Genomic DNA, 16,813 nt, shown 5'->3' on the forward strand with positions numbered 1-16,813 from the left:
GTTATGTGCTTCTCATGTTCTGCATCCGTCCTTCCAGTTTTTCTTAGTCTTGCTGTTGTTTGTTTCCAAAGTTGTCTCTGTGGCCAGCATCAGCCCAAGGCGTAAACTTAAAGAGCTTCTCAGGTTTTTGCTGTTCTGTGCCTTTCTACATATCCTCATAAAAGCAGGACATTTAAATTCAAAGTGAAGGATTAAAGCAGGGGGGCATGGCTGTTAGTTCCCTGGGCGCCTCTCCCACTAGAGGAGGCTGCAGCATGGAACCCACAAGCCTGAGATAACTTCAGAGTTCCAGAATAGTCTCACAGACAGGTTCTGCCAGTCCAATTGTTACCTCGGTGGGCGACACGCCTGGCCTTTCCTACTTAGCCTTGTTCTGATGTTTCCTTATTATCCTTTTAAATATCCATGGATTTTAAAATGAAGACTCCTTCATTCTTGATCTGGGTAATTTAGCTAGAAGTTTATGAATGTTTGAATTTTTCATTAAACCAGGTTTTGGTTTCATGGATTTCCTCTACTTTCCATTCTCTATTTCGGTGATTTCTGCTCTTATCTATTTTTCCTTTTTTCTACTCACTCTGGGTTTACTTTGTGGGTTTTTTTTTTTTTCTTTTTCAGTTAAAGCATTTATAGCTGTAAAAAATTCCCCTGAGTACTGATTTAGTTACATTTCACCAATTTGTATGCAATTTTGTCTTCTTTTGCATTCAGTTCAAAATATTTCTAATTTCCCTTTTTGGTCCACAGGTTATTTGGTGGTATGTTGTTTAATTTTCAAATATTTGGGATTTTTCAGATATTATTTCTATTGTTGGTTTCTCATTTAATTCAACCGTGGTCAGAGAACACACAGTAAGTCCTCACTAACATGACCCAGTGAGTTCTTGGAACTGTGGCTATAGCAAAACGATGTACAAAGCAGGGCTTCCATTTAGTTCAGTGCCAGCCTGGAATTTTTTTTTTTTTTTTTACTCATCAATGTTATAACAAACAATGTTGAGCAAAACAACCTTATTTGAGGACTTGCTGTACTCTGTAGGATTCAATCTTTTAAATTAATTTGGACTTCGTATGACTCAGCATTTTGTGACTATCTGTTATGCACTTTAGAAGAATGTGTATTCTGCTGGGAGGGAGGTATCCTTTTATAAGAGTCAGTTGGGTCAAAACAATTGATAATGTTCAGGTCATCTGAATACTGCTTTTCTGTCTCTTCTGTCAATTATGGAAAGAGAATTACTAATGTCACAATTGTGGCTTAAACGATTTTCCTTTAACTCTGGTCAGTTTTTGCTCCGTGCATTTCTGCTGTTCAGTGTGTACACGTTTCCTGTTGTTATCTTCTAGATGAATTAAGCTATCACCGTGAGACGCCCTTCTTTATCCTGCGAATCTTCCTTTCTCAAGACTACAATTAATGTGGCCATTCCAGCTTTTTTTGTGATTCGTATTTGCGTGGTATATATTTTTCTATCCATTAAATTTTACTGTTTTTTACTTTTTTTTTCTAGTCTGGGTTTATGTCAGTTTTGGGTTTTCTTTTTCTTTTTTCTTACATTGTTGTTGTCCCCATAGTTCTCCCGCTATCATATCACCCAGTGAATCATTACCATATTCTTTTGTGTTCCTCCCTCCCCTGTTTTGACTCCCCTCGTTCCCCCTTCTGTCCTGTATGCCTCAGATCTGCGGTCAGCTTGCTAATCTTAACTGTTTCTTGATCTTTTGTTTGATTTCTCTTATTCTACATATAAACCATTGACATTTATCCTTTCCCTGTGACTTATTTCACCCAGCATAATCCTTTCCAGCGCCATCCATGTTGCAGCAAACGGCATGCGTTTGTCTTTTTTGATCACTGAGCAATATTCCATTGTGTAAATATATCACATCTTTTTAATCCTTTTAAACTGAGCTTCTTATACATAACTGAATCTTGCTTTACTGCCCAGTCTAAAGTATCTTTCTTTTAGTTGGAATATTTGGACCACTTAATTTTAATGTAGTTATTGATATCGTTAGTTTAGGTCTATCTTGAAATTTTTCCATTTTTCTGTCTAAAATTTGGTATATACCACATTCTTCTGATCTAATCACCCATCAATGGACATTTAAGTTGCTTCCATGTCCTATCTATTGTAAGTAATACTGTTGTGAACACTATGGAACATATGGGCTTTTGTGTTGATGGCTTCATATTGTGTGAATGTGTGCCCAAGAGTGGGATTGCTGGATCATATGGTATTTCCATTTTTAGTTTTTTAAGGTAAATTCAGATTTTTTCCCACAATGGCTATACCAGCTTACATTCCCACCAATAGTATACTATGTTTTCATTTTCTCTGTATACTCTCTAACACTGTTGGGGTCTTTAATATGTGCCATTCTCACAGGTATGAATTGGCATCTCATTGTAATTTTAATCTGCATCTCTCTTATTAGAAATGAAAATGAACACTTTTTCATATGTCTTTTGACCTTCTGAATATCCTCTTTGATACATTGTCTGTTCATATCTGCTGCCCATTTACTAATTGGATTGTTTCTTTTATTATTGACTTGTATGAGTTTTTTTTAATATATCTAGGTTATTAATCCCTATTCAATTATATATTGTGTGAATATTTTCTACCGTTCAATAGGATGTCTATTTAATCATCTTGTATTTTCTTCCACTCTATAGAAGCTTTTTAACTTGAGTTAATCACAATTTTTTTTTTTTATTTCCCCGCCATAGGGATGGAGTCGCCAAAAATATCTTTATTGCTAATATCCTGCACTGTATCACCAAAGTTTCTTCTATGTATTTTATTGTTGCTACTCTTATATCTAAATCTTTTATCTATTTGGTGTTTATTTTTGTGTACAGTATTAGCAAGTAACTCAACTTCATTCTTCTATATGTGGCTTTCCAATTTTCCCAACATCATTTATTAGAGACTGCCTTCTTCCCATTTTATAGTCATAGCTGCTTGATCATAAATGAGGTATGGCATATATGTGGATTTATTTCTGGGCATTTGATTTATGTATTTATTTTTGTGCCAGTACCATATTATTTTAATACTATTGCTTCCCAGTAAAGTTTGAAATTGGGTAACATGATACCTCCACTTTTCTCTTTTTTTTTTTTTCCTCAGAGTTGTCTTTGCAATTCAAGACCGTTTGTGGTCCCATAGAAATATTAATATTTTTTTCAGTTTCTTTGAAAACTATTGCTGGTATTTCTATGGGGATTGCGTTAAATTTGTAAATCATATAGGCAAGGATAGTCATTTTGATTATGTTGATTCTTTCCATCCATGAGCATGGGATATCCTCCTATCTCCTTATGATGCTATCGAAGTCCTCTAGTTCTATCTTATGTTCTTGCTGTATAGATCTATTACCTCCTTTATTAGGTTGATTCTGAGGTATTCTTTTTAAAGCAATTATAATTGGAGTTACTTTTTAAATTTCTTTTGCTTCTTGTTCATTATTGGTATATAACAAGGCTATGGATTTTTGTATATTGATTTTGTAACCTGCCACTTTGCTGTATCCATTTAATTATTCCTAATAACTTTTTGATGGCATCGCTAGGACTTTCTCTATATAAAATATCATAACATCTGCAAATAGTGGTAGTTTCACATCTTCTTTTCTGCATTGGATTCCCCTTATTTCCTGTGTTTGTCTAATAACTCTAACCAAAGCCAGAGTACTAAGTTAAACGTAAGTGGTGACAATGGACATCATTGTCTTGTTTTCAGACTTAATGAGAAAGCTTTCCATTTTTCACCATAGAGTGTTATGCTCGCTATTGGTTTATAATATATGGCCTTTACCATATTGAGGTAAATTTCTTCTATTCCCATCTTGTCTAGAGTTTTTATCAAAAATGGATGCTGAATTTTTCAAATACTTTCTCTGCATCTATTGATATCATAATTTTTATCTTTACTTTTGTTGATGATGTTACATTAATTTATGTATACTTACCCACCTAACCATGCTTGAATCCTTATGATAAATCCCACCTGATCATAGTATATAATTATATACATATAATATAGTGTATAATTATATATATATATCATATATATAATATAGTGTATAATTATATATATATATCATTTTCTTTTTATCCAGGTTGGAGTCCGTAAACTACTTGATCTATGGATTTAAGTATAGCAGTTCCATTCTGCTTTTGGTTCTTTTTATATATCTTCCATTTCTCTCTTCATTGTGTTCATGTTTCCCTTTAATTACATGTACATAGGTATAGTAATTGTTTTAGCGGCTTTGTCAACTAGTTCTGTGATCTCTGTCATACTGAAGCAGGGGCGGAGAGGACCACAAAAGGGCAACAAGGCCAGAGGCAGGATGGAAGAATGGAACGGCCACCCACCTGCCCAGGCTCTGAGATCAGAGAGCCACAAAAAGCCCCAAAAAGCCCAAAGGTCAAAAACCAAGGGCTATGGCAATACGACACCCACAATAGGGGCCTACTGGGCTGTAGCCTAGCAAAGGACAGTGCCCAATAAGAGGACAGGTCACTGTCTGTGGGTTCTCACCCACCCACACGATTGCTAGAGACCTTAGGCTCCAGGAACAACAACCATGGGGTTTATTTTACAAACAGGGGAAACAAAGAGCTTACTGTATCCACAAGTGGCAGCTGTCTCACCCAAGTACCATCAGTGATGGTCGCCACCAGTCACCAGGAATGCTGGGCAGAACTAGCCAGTAGTGATGGACACCACTGGTCCCGCAAAGGCGGTGCAGAGAACCAGTGTTCACAGCTCTTTGTGAGTTGCTGGGTTACACCAACAACAAACATCTCTCTGAGACACTAGGCCCAGGGCCTTTGGTGCTCCTTCCAGGCAATGTCAGAGACAGGACCAGGGCTCAGTCTGTGACAGAGTCCTTCGGCTTCTCTCCCCTCCTCAGAGGTTGGCTGCTTGATGCTTCCTTTCTTCTTTCTTTGGAGGCTGGAACCATCTTCTTTTTTTCAGGGGCTAGCGGCAGCGTCTCTGGGCTGATGTCATCTTCCTCCTCTTCCAGGGCTGGCGTTGGCTCCCTTCTCCAGGGTCTAGCTAGCATCATCTCTTTCACTGGGGGCGTGCGTTGCCTCTCCTTCAGCTCCCTTCTGACCCTGACTTATATCCTCTTTCTGGGTGTCTCACCCACAAGTCTGATTGGACCATTTTTCAATCCTGTGGCTGATTGGATCATTTATCAATCAGCCCATAGCACCTGATTGGTCCATTCCACAATCCAGGAAGTGCGCTTGGGGTGTACTTGTGTGACTTGTAGTGACTCATGGTGAGAGGCTGGGTCCTGGTAACAAAAGTCTGATTGGACCATTTAGCACCAATCAGCTCCCAGCTCACAATCTGATTGGTCCACTGTTACAGTTGCTTTGAGGAGCAACTGCCATAACTGACAAAAAGGCAGTTACTGAGCCCTGAGGAGCAACTGCCACAACCAACTCGTGGTGGAGTAGCGGGTTGAAAGATCACCACTACTCCTGCTGGCTCCCACTGCTGAGGTGGCAGGAGGTTGGAGGGAAGGTTGGAACAGCCACCCACCTGCCTGGGCTCTGAGACCAGAGAGCCAACAAAAAGCCCCAAAAGGCCAAAAACCAAACCCAAGGGCTATGGCAATACAATACCCACGCAACAGGGGCCTGTGGGCTGTAGCCTAATGAAGGACAGTGCCTGATAAGAGGACAGGGCACTGTCTGTGGGTTCACTTGCACACAATTGCAAGAGACCTCAGACTCCAGGAACAACCATGGGGTTTACTTTACAAACAGGGGAAACAAAGTCCTTACTGTATCCACAAGTGGCTGCTGCCTCACCCAGACAGTGTCAGCGATGGTCACCACCGGTCACCAGGGGTGCTAGACAGCACTGGCCAGTAGGGATTTTCACTACTGTCACGCAGAGGTGGTGTCAGAGACACCCTGTGTTAATGGCTCTTTGTGAGCGGTTGGGTTACCCCAACAACAACAGCTCTTTGAGACACCAGGCCCAGGGCCTTTGGTGCTCCTTCCAGTCGATGTCAGAGACAGGACCGAGGCCCAGTCCGTGACAAAGTCTTTCTTCCTTCCTCGGAGGGCTTCTCTTCCTTCCTCAGAGGGCAGCTGCTGGATGCTTCTTTTCCTTTTTCTTCAGAGGCCAAGACCAGAGTCTTCCTCTTCTTTCTTTTTCCTTGGGGGGCTGCCGGCTCCCACCACTGAGGTAGCTGGATTTGGTAACAATATTATGGTTACATAAATATTTTCCAATGTTGACCCTGACAGATTATCACGATTACATTTCTTTTATATCTGTCAGGAACAACTTTTCTTTTTGCTCTTAAGTTTAATGACTGGAAACCTGTGAATTAAACTAACAAAAGATTATTACCAAGAAAAAAAGCATCAATTTCTATTGATATTTACATATGTATTGTTCACAGAAAAGGAGTGGTACTCAAAGAAATAGCTTATATACCATTTTATCAAAGAAAATGGGGGTTGGACTTCAAGCAGTGATAAACCACAGGGAGCTGCCTGGGACATATAAGGGGAACTAACAGAAAATAAAGGTTATTTTAGCAAAGTCTATTCATGCAAACTCCTCTCAGAATGGCCTCACCTTCTCCCAGGCAGGAGGCACCTTCACAGAGGGCAGGGAATGTGTGCCTTGCTTAGGCAGGTAGGGAAAGGTAGAGAAGAACTTTTCCTTGAATCAGTTGATTCTCATTTATCTTCAGCTCAAAATAATCCTTACACCACTGTGACATATTTGGAGACAACACATCTAGATCCCCTTCCACATTTTAAATTGAGTTAATAAATTATCTAATATTTCCTTGCCATTGTTTCTCTTTTCCCTCTGTACTTCATTCTTAAATCTCTATCAGAATTCTAAATCTCCTCTGACATCAGTAAGCCTGTAGTTTCATTTTCTTTTCTGAGACACCCATCATGTTCCCTGACTAGCTGCTCCCACCTGGGACAGCTGCACAATTGTTCTCTCACTCAGTTATTGCTGCATAACAAAGATTCCCAAAACCTCAGTGACACAAACAATAAACCTTTATTTTTTCACATTTCTGTGGGTTGGCTATGGCTTGGCTGGTGAGCTCAAAACTGCATTATATCTGTCCTGTATCTGTCCTTGCAGTGGACAAGCCAGAACAAGTTCTCCTGGTGATGGCAGAGGTGCAGGAAGGCAAGTGGAAACTCGTGATCCTGCTTAAAGCCTAATTCTGGACCAGGCACCATGTCACTTCCTCCCACATCCACTGACACAAGTAAGTCATGGCTGAGCCAAGCCCAAGTAAAGAGGTAGAAGATATATTCTACATCTTTTGGGAAAAACTAAAAGACAACATGGCAAAAGTAACTGATACAGGGGAAGTTGAGGAATTGGGGTTGACATTGACTACCTCTGTTTTCTTTTTGAAGTGAAATCTGCACTGTGTGAATTCTCTTTCCTGCTTTCCAGTGTTGGATCTTCTGTCTTCTTGATCCCATGAATTTCTCTTTCTTAGATTACTTCCTAATTTTGGTGAAATACATCTCCACTTCTTTGGACACCTTTCTTTCTAAGTAGACTGGAATTTCATGATTGGGTACCTGTGTAGGCCTTTTTTTTTAATTTTCATTGTTGATGGACCATTTCAATCTGAAATCCTATGTCATTCAGTTTGGACAGTTCTCTTGGATGATATCTTTGATAATTCCCCTCTTCTCTGGCTTTTATTCTTGGACACATCAATATTTGTAGTCTGGACCTTCTGGATTAGTTCTCTGATTTTCTTATCTCTTCTTTGTTCTAAATTATGAGAGATTTTTTTCAGCTTTGTCTCTGAAAACTTCTATATTTTTAATTTCTGCTTTCATCTTTTTTTCAAAGAACTTTTCTAACTCTGATTATTCCCACTCTAAGCCTCATGTTCTGATTAGACTGATTAGTCTGTGTAGAAAGGTATTTTTTCCTTAAATGTTTGATAGAATTCATCAGTGAAGCCATCAGTGGACTTTGAATATTCTGTGAGAAGTTTTTCAATTCACAAACTTAAATTCTTTAATTGACTCAAGTTTGCTTTTGAGTCAGTTTTGTTAATTTGTGTCCTTCAAGATATGTTTCTATTTCATATTAGTTGGCCAATTTATTGGGATAAAAATGTTCATAATTACCCTTTACTATCTTTTTAATGTCTCACACCTGTTGTGATATACCCACTTACATTACTAATACCGTTATTAGGTTGGTCTCTCTTTTCCTTGGTCCATTTAGCAAGAGGTTTTTCAATGTTTTGAGTGTTTTGAAGAACCAGTATGTGGTGCATTGATTTTCTCTATTTATCCATGTTCCAGAGCCATGACCCCCACTCTCATTACTAATCTTGGGTTTAATTTCCTTTTTCTATATACTTTTTTAAAAGATTTTATTTATTTATGCATACAAAAACTGGGGTGTAGGCCAGCGGTGCAGTGGGGTGAGAAGATTCACCAGAGACAGAGTAGAGAACAGAACAGGCAGATCTCCTGAAATGCACTGCTGAGGTGAGCATTGAGCTCAGGCCAAGTGGCAAGCAATAGCTTGGTAGTGCTGAGACTTCAACCCCTGCACCACAAGAGAGGCCTCTTTTTTCTAGATTCTTACGGTTGAGATCATTGACCTAGAGTTCTTTTCCAATGTATTTAAAGCTATAGGTCATCATCTTAATTACTGCACCACACAGATTTCAATTGTGTGCTTACATATTCATTCAGTTCAAAATATCCCTGTGACTCTTCTTCAATTCCAGTGCTATTGAGTAGTGTGTTATTCTCCAAGCATGTGAGATTTTCCAGATTTTTTTGTTAATGGTTTCTAATTTAATTCTGTTGTAGTCTGAGAGTGTATTCTACATGAATTCAACTCTTCTAAGTTTATTGAGACATGTTTGTGAACTAGTACATCTTCTATCAAGTGGAATATTCTATGTGTACTTGAAAACAGTATCAATTTTGCTGTTTTAGGTAGAGTATTCTATAGATGTCAGTTAGGTCAAGTTAGTTGGTTCACACTGTTATTCAATGTCTTCTCTATGCTCACTGATTTTTTTTTTCTGTCTAATTGTTCTATCAATTACTGAGAGAAGTGCTGAAATATATTCCATTATCACTGTTTATCTATTTTGGCTTTTTTTTTTTTTTACATGAACCATAAAATTTTTTATTGGATCAAGAATTGCTAAGTCTTGGGCCTCCCTGGTGGCACAAGTGGTTAAGCACAGAACTATGAAGCTATCAGCAGCCACTACAGCACGAGTTTGATCCCCGGCCAGGGAGCTACCCACATGGCGCAGCAGACCTCTCCTGTCTCACCCACCACACCTCTGTTCTGTACCCCAGTTCTTATATGCATAAAAAATAAATCTTTATAAAAAAAAAAGAATTGCTAAGTCTTAAGTAAGAATTGTTCTATATTTTTGCTGATATGATCCATTTATCATTATGAACTAACATTATATTGATTATATTCCTTGTTTTGAAGTCCTATGTATCTAATTTTATATAGCCACCAGTTTTGCCACAGTTAGATTTCTTCCCCATCCTTTTCTCTTTTTTATCTATCTTTGTCTTTAAATTAAAGTAGGTATCTCACATGGTGTGGGATGGACGGAGGGAGAGGGACAGTAGGATGGTAATTAGAACTTTGCTGGTGGCCATGGTATGGTATCATACACGCTAAGAGGTGTGAAAAGTTACACTAAAACTTATACAGTGTTGTAAACCAATGTTACCTCAATAAAAACTAATCAGACATTTAAAAATAAAGTGGGTATCATGTAGACAGCATATAGTTGCCTTGCACTTTTATGTATTCCATAATTTTTGCCTTTTAATTGGAGTGTTTAGACTATATACATTTAATTCAGTTATTGATATGTTTTAAGTCTTCCATTTTATGATTTTTTTCTCTTTGTTCCATCAGGGTTTTGTCCTTTATTGCATCTTTATATCTTAAATAAATTATGTTTAGAAATTCATTTTATATTCTCCATTGGCAAGACACCGGTATCCAGATCTGCCTGAAGTCTCAAACTTTTATCTATATACTTATTTTTGACTGATTGCTGTGATATTCAAAGTATTCCTCTTTAATACATTCTACCTTCAAACAATAAAGCATCACTCCTCTTTACATATATAAGAAACTTACAACATGGTATTTCCTCTCCAATTCTTTGTAATATTGTCACATATTTTACTTCTAGGTATGTTATAAATCCCCAAATATATATTTGTTTTAAACATTATTTTTTATTTTAAAAATTAAGGAAAAAGATAAATTAAATTTTGTATTTATCTGTACACTTGCCATCTCACGCTGTTTTCATTTTAACATCTAGAGAACTTTCATAAAGGACTAAAGTCCTTGCTCAAATGATATGCTTTCCTCCCTGATTAAAACTGTTCTTCTCAAATCCCTGATTAAAAGTTTTCCTGATGATAATTTTAGCTCTCACATGGAGTGATTATAACAGGTACAAATTGGAATGAATGAAGATGGATTTTCTTTCTTATCACATGAAAAAAAAATCCCATGCAAAGTCACTAAGGTTAAGGGAATTGTAACCAACCTTGGGAAGGAGTCTCAGGGGATATGAGTGCTTTAATAAGATCTTGGGAGCCACAAAACAAGGGTGGTGGGAATTGTATAGGGACTGTAACCTAGATGAGAATGCATACATTGTGCAAAACTGAAAAATGATGTAAAAAAATAAAAAATTAAAAAAAAAAATCTTGGGATCCAGATCTGTCTGAAATCTCTCTTCACACAGACCAGATCTTTCCCCTCAGAGACTCCAACCACTCAGAGACTCCAACCACTGCAGTGTTCAAATCATACACAACCACAGCTCCATCCATGGCAAATTTCCTTCAATATTCTCACCCCATCCCTCCCTACTCTGTATTTAGGGAAGAACCCTGGAATGAGTTAATTTTCTCAGATCCTACTGTCCAGGTGGTGTCAGAACCTTCAGTATCTATACCTAGAATCCATCTTGAAAATAAGCTTTCACAACCCAAATGCCCAGAAATAGATGACTGGACCAAGAAGATGTGGTACATATACACAATAGAATATTACTCAAAAATATCAATCAAAAAAGATAAACTCATGCAATTTGCAACAACATGGATGGTGCTGGAAGGGATCATGCTCAGGGAAATAAGCCAGAAATAAAAAGAAAAATACCAGATGGTCTCACTCATAGCAGGAATTTGGATAACCTAAATAAGGGACCAGGAAACAGACTAATTATAATAAAGTAAAAATCAAAATCAACAAGTAACTATAAACCAGAGACACACTATGGAGGTGGGGAGGAATTAGGATCAAAATAAGGGGGGTGGAAATTTTATGGGGATTATAACCAAGTTGAAAATGGCATATATTGTGCAAAAATGAAAAATGATGTAAAAAATATATAAAATAAAAAATTAAAATTAAAAAATTAATAAATTCAGGCTTCAGGTACTGCAAAAAAAGAAAGAAAATAAGCCTTCATAAAATATTGCACATATGTGACCTGACCTGAGACTTTCAGCAAGAACTAAAGAGATTCCCAGCTCTGATATACTGACAAACTCATCGGTCTGAAGGATATCTCAAGAAGGACAGGAAGACCAGAGAATGAAGAACCCAGGGATGAAGCTGTCACCACATCAATGCTACAAAAATTTTGAAATTTAATAGTTATCTTTTACATGTTGGGAGCTTTGCTAAGGGAAAGGTGATGTAGGTGACAAAAAAGAGAGGACTTGAAGGGGACCGAAGAGGAAGTAAGATGAGAGTGGAGTTTGTAGAGCAGGTGGAACCCAGCTCTTTTCTAAGTTCTCTTCGTTGCCTGAGATTTTGTTACCTGCAGCAAGACACACACAGTTACTGTCATCCTTGGGTTCAGGACCCGCAGCTCATGTCCACCCTGCCCCAGACCTTCTATACCCGATCCCTCCTTTCCCTGCTCTCTGTGGGCCAGAGACAGGTTTTTCTCTGCGAATGTCCTAGTCTTCTAGGTTAACAACATGAGGAACCAAGGAGTATTCCAAGGTGGTAAAATTTCCCCACAACCTCCAGCTGATTTTAGGGTCAATGCGCGTGCTCCAAGTCATGCACTCTCCTGAGAAGTGGAGGTGCTCATTATTGGGGCCAGAGAAGACGCTCAACTCCAGGATGATGTCAATAAAAGGACAATTGGTTGCACTCTGAAGGGATTCCAAAACCAGTGTATATTTTTCAGCTGACCACCTGACAACTTTACTCAGTGCTTCTTCCTTCCTGAAAGTCTTGACTCCCTTGACTTACAATAATTTCTCCTAATTCTTCTGCTGCTCTTTCTTCTCTCCGTTTTCTTTGAGTACTTCATTTAGTATTTTAATTATAATTTTTGTATTATTTTTGATTTTTATATAGGTTATTAATTTTTTTAAATGTGTTACACGGCAATAGCTATTCAGATCTTTGCCCATTTCTAAATTGGGTTATTTGTCTTTTATTATTGACTTTTTTAAAAAAGATTTTTTTATGCATACAAGAACTGGGGTACAGGCCAGAGGTGCGGGGGGTAAAAGGATTCACCAGAGACAGAGCGGGGAACAGAACAGGCAGATTGACTGAAACACACTGCTGAGGGGAGAAGCGGGCGAGTCAGGAGAGGTCTGCTGCACTATGTGAATTGCTTCCTGGCCGGTGGGGAATGGAACTTATGCTGCAGAGGCTGTGGATAGCTTCATAGTGTAGTGCTTAACCCCCTGTGCCACCAGGGAGACCCTAAAATTGGTTATTAAAATATAATTGATCTTGGAATTTTTTTGTGCCCCTAAAGTTTGCACCCAAGACCATTGCCTCATCTCTTCATCCTAGTTTCTATACCTCCTCTTAAAGTCTGGCATTCTCTAGGGTTGCCTTCATTCTAAACAGTCCCCTTGGAAAATATCATGGTTTCCCATGCCATCAACAATTACCTACATATGTCTGAACTACTGACAAAAATGAATGGTAATCTCAAATGAGAGGTACAACACCAAAGGTATGATCCATGAATCAACTAATTAATAAGGTGAACTCATTAACAGATTTCTGCTTTGAGAAAAACAACTTCAAGGAATGAGAAGACAAACCACAGACTGAGAAAATATTTCCAAGAGACACATCCGATAAAAAGAATTATACAAACTATTGGATAAATCTCAAATCTCAAGAGAAAAGAAATAAACAACCCAATTTAAAAACAGGCAAAAGACCTGGACACTCACTTCACCAGAGAAGAAGCACAGATGGCAGATAAGCATGTGAAAAGATGTTCAATGTCACATGTCATTGGAGAATTGCAAATTAAAATAACAATGAGACACCACTACACATGTATGAGAGTGGACAAAAATCAAAACACTGACCACACTAAATGCTTGTGAGGCTGGGGAGCAATAGGAGGTCTCATTCATAGCTAGTGGGAAGGTAAAACAGTGCAGACACTTTGGAAAACAGTTTCTCACAAAACTAAACATACTCTTACCAAATGAGCCAACAATCATGCTAGTTGGTATTTATTCAAAGGAATTGAAAACCTATGCCCACAACCCCTGCATGCTGATATTTATAAGAACTTTATTGACAAAAGATGGAAGCACCCAAGTTTTGTCCTTTAATAGGTGAATGGATGAGTGAACTGTGGTATATCAGGCAATAGAATATTATTCAGCACAAAAAGTAATAAGCTATCAAGCCACAAAAAGACAGGGGGCCTCCCTGGTGGCCCAAGAGGTTAAGCACAGCACCGTGAAGCTATCCACAGTCTCTGCAGCACAAGTTCGAGTTCAATCCCCCGGCAGCCAGGGAGCTACCCACATGGCACCACAGACCTCTCCTGTCTTGCCCGCTGCTCCCCTCAGCAGTGTATTTCAGTCAGTCTGCCTGTTCTGTTCCTTACTCTGTCTCTGGTGAGTCTTCTCAGCCCCCATACCTCTGGCCTGTACCCCAGCTCTTGTATGCATAAATAAATAAATCCAAAAAAAAAAAAAAAAAAAGTAATGTAGGAAACTTTGCTCCTATGTGAGAGACATCAATCTGCAAAGGCTAAGTACTAGATAATTCCTACTATATGACATTCTGGGATTGCCAAGGGTTGGGGAGGAGGAGAGGGTGAAAGGCAGAGCGCAGAGGATTTTTAGGGCAATGAGACTATTCTGTATGATACTACAATCGTAAAATGTCATTTAAAATGTGATTGAAAGGCATAAGTAAAATTCTGAATAAATCAAAAAAGATTACATGCTTCAGGATGGAGTGATTTAATATTAAGATGTCAATTACTCCCAAAAGTATGTGATCCCAATAAAATTTCCACATAGAAATATTGAGAAACTTGATAATTTTAACTTAAAATTTATTAAGAATAGTAAGTATGTTTGATTAGCCATGTCAAAAATGAAGAAGAAAAGCTGAGAGAGAAATTATCTTTCCAGGTATTTACCGAATACAAGGTAGCGTAATCAAAATACTGTAAGAGTGGGACAAGGAGAGATGTGCAGATCAACGGAACAAAACAGAGCTCAGAGGCAGACTCGTCTATAATGGAAACTTTATATATAAAGGGGGCACCGCAAACCTGTGGAGAAAAGATGAGCCATTTAGAATTTCTTGGGAAAACTGGTCTACTAGGCAGTTAAAAATAAAATAAAACTTGATTCCCATTTAATACCAAACACAAAGATGGTTTAGGGGCAGGATGGGCACAGGGCGGGATCTCTATGATTCTATGCAGACAGGTAAAGGAGTAGTCCTGGAGTCCTTGGCGGCTTTTGCAGGCGTTTATTTTACATTTTACCAGGTACACGGCAGGTAGGGGTGCCAGGGGGGCCGGGAGGTTGGCAGGCCTCCCAACCCCCAGCAATTCTTCACTCTTTCTGGGTTCCCCCGCATGGCCTCTGTTACTGTGGTGGCGGTTCTCTTCCGCTCTCTGTTCCTCTGCTGTTCCGTTCTCTGCTGGCGTCCCTATAACGACACCCTTATAAGGCCAGTCTTAGCCCAGGTGTACCCACCTACCTATGCCCACATCCCACTCCAGGTGGCCACCATCAGGCATGCATTCAGGACCGCAGGGATCCATCATCAGTCCTAATGGCGGGAGGGCAGAAAAGTCTGATACCTTTTATTTACCCTACAAATGGATCCTACATAAATTAAAGACCTATATGTTAATTCTAAAACTACAAAAGATACTGTAAGAGAGCATCTTTGACACTTCAGCATGAGGAAAACTTCTTAAATCACAAAAGCAGAACATAAAAATATTGACTAATGGGACTAATTACAAAACCCTATTTCTGTTAAAAGAGAGAATTAGGAAGGAGCTGCTAGAAATCTAATTAGGAGGAAAACGATTGTAATGCTTAAAACCAACAAATGACTACTGAAAGACTACTACAACTTCATAAAACAAAGACAGTAGCACAGAGACACATTTTTAAAAGGATTTGAGCCAGCAATTTGTAACAAGCAGCTTACATAGAAAATGAACCAACTGTGAGTAATTAAGAAGCTCATTAAATTAAAACAGCAGAATGATATTATTCTATCACTTGAAATTGGCAAAACTTAGAAACACCGGTGTTGATGCAGATTGAGGAGCTGCAGAAAATTTCAGGAGCTCCTAGAGGGAATTAAGATTAGTGCAGCCATTTTGGCGAGCAGTTAGGCAGTATTTAGTCAGAAAAGGAGTTACATCTTCAATGACCCTGCAAACCCTTTCTAGGGTATATACATTCCAGAGATGTAGGTCCATATGGAGCACAGGAAATATTTGCAATTTGGGAGAACCAAAGGCAATCCAGGTGTCCCAGGGAGTATGTGGATAAGTGGGTACGCACAGTAGAATATTTTGGAACAACTGGAATCAAGAGGTTAGATGCACAGAAATAATCTATCACAAAATACCACTTTGGTTAATTTAAAATATTATATACTGAGTACTAGTATATATTATATAGGGTATAAAAAAATAAAAAGAAATTTATCAAATCCATCAGAATGCTTACCTAGGGGATTGAATAGGAGGTTAGATATGGGAGTGGAAACTGGGAATAGAAGAGAATAAATCACAGAGAAAACTAGGAGGTGCCAATGATGATAGCATGATTGACTAAACACTCTGCACCTGAGATCCAGCATAAATTCATCATCACCATCATCAATTAGATGTAATCACCATCTAATGATCACTATCTTAGCAGGAACAGAAATACAAAAACAGATAAACATAAAAATATGTTACGTGCCATGATAAATAGAAAACTATGGAAACCCAGCAATTTCACTCCTAGGCATCTACCCAAAGAACACAAATACACTAATTTGAAGGGAAACTTGCCCTCCCAGGTTCATCACAGCGCTATTTATAATAGCCAAACTATGAAAGCAACCTAAGTGCCCAAAACAGACATGTGGGTCAATGAGATGTGGTGTGGATACACAAGGGAATACTACATAATAATCAAAATACTACAACATAATCGAAAAAGATACACTACAGCAATCAAAAACGATAGACTCATGCCATGAGTGTGGGAACATGTGGGAACATGGATGAAACTGGAAGGGATTATGTTAAGTAAAATAAATAAGGATAAGACAAAAACCAAATGGTATCACTTATATGTGGAATCTAGAGAAACCACACACAAGGAGAGAGAAAGCCAAACTCAAAAAATAGCTCTTGAAAACTGACTGTAGAACTGAGATATTTAGAGAGGGCAGGGGAGAGGGAGGGACAAGCACTAAGT

General features: G+C 38.5%; 1 long non-coding RNA gene across 2 annotated transcripts; it reads left to right on the forward strand.

Annotated features, from left to right (window-relative positions):
- The first annotated feature begins 346 nt into the window (after positions 1-346).
- Positions 347-10,173, forward strand: LOC119253283 (uncharacterized). Of its 2 annotated transcripts, none has more exons than XR_005127032.2 (3): positions 347-444; positions 7,155-7,284; positions 9,960-10,173. It is a non-coding gene; the product is annotated as an uncharacterized LOC119253283 (long non-coding RNA). The 2 variants fall into 2 exon arrangements; XR_005127033.2 differs by lacking the exon at positions 9,960-10,173 and adding an exon at positions 9,211-9,382.
- Positions 10,174-16,813: the final 6,640 nt, after the last annotated feature.

Source organism: Talpa occidentalis, unplaced genomic scaffold (assembly GCF_014898055.3).
Source record: "Talpa occidentalis isolate TD23 unplaced genomic scaffold, MPIMG_talOcc4v2.1 talOcc4.2, whole genome shotgun sequence".
Lineage (NCBI taxonomy): Eukaryota > Metazoa > Chordata > Mammalia > Eulipotyphla > Talpidae > Talpa > Talpa occidentalis.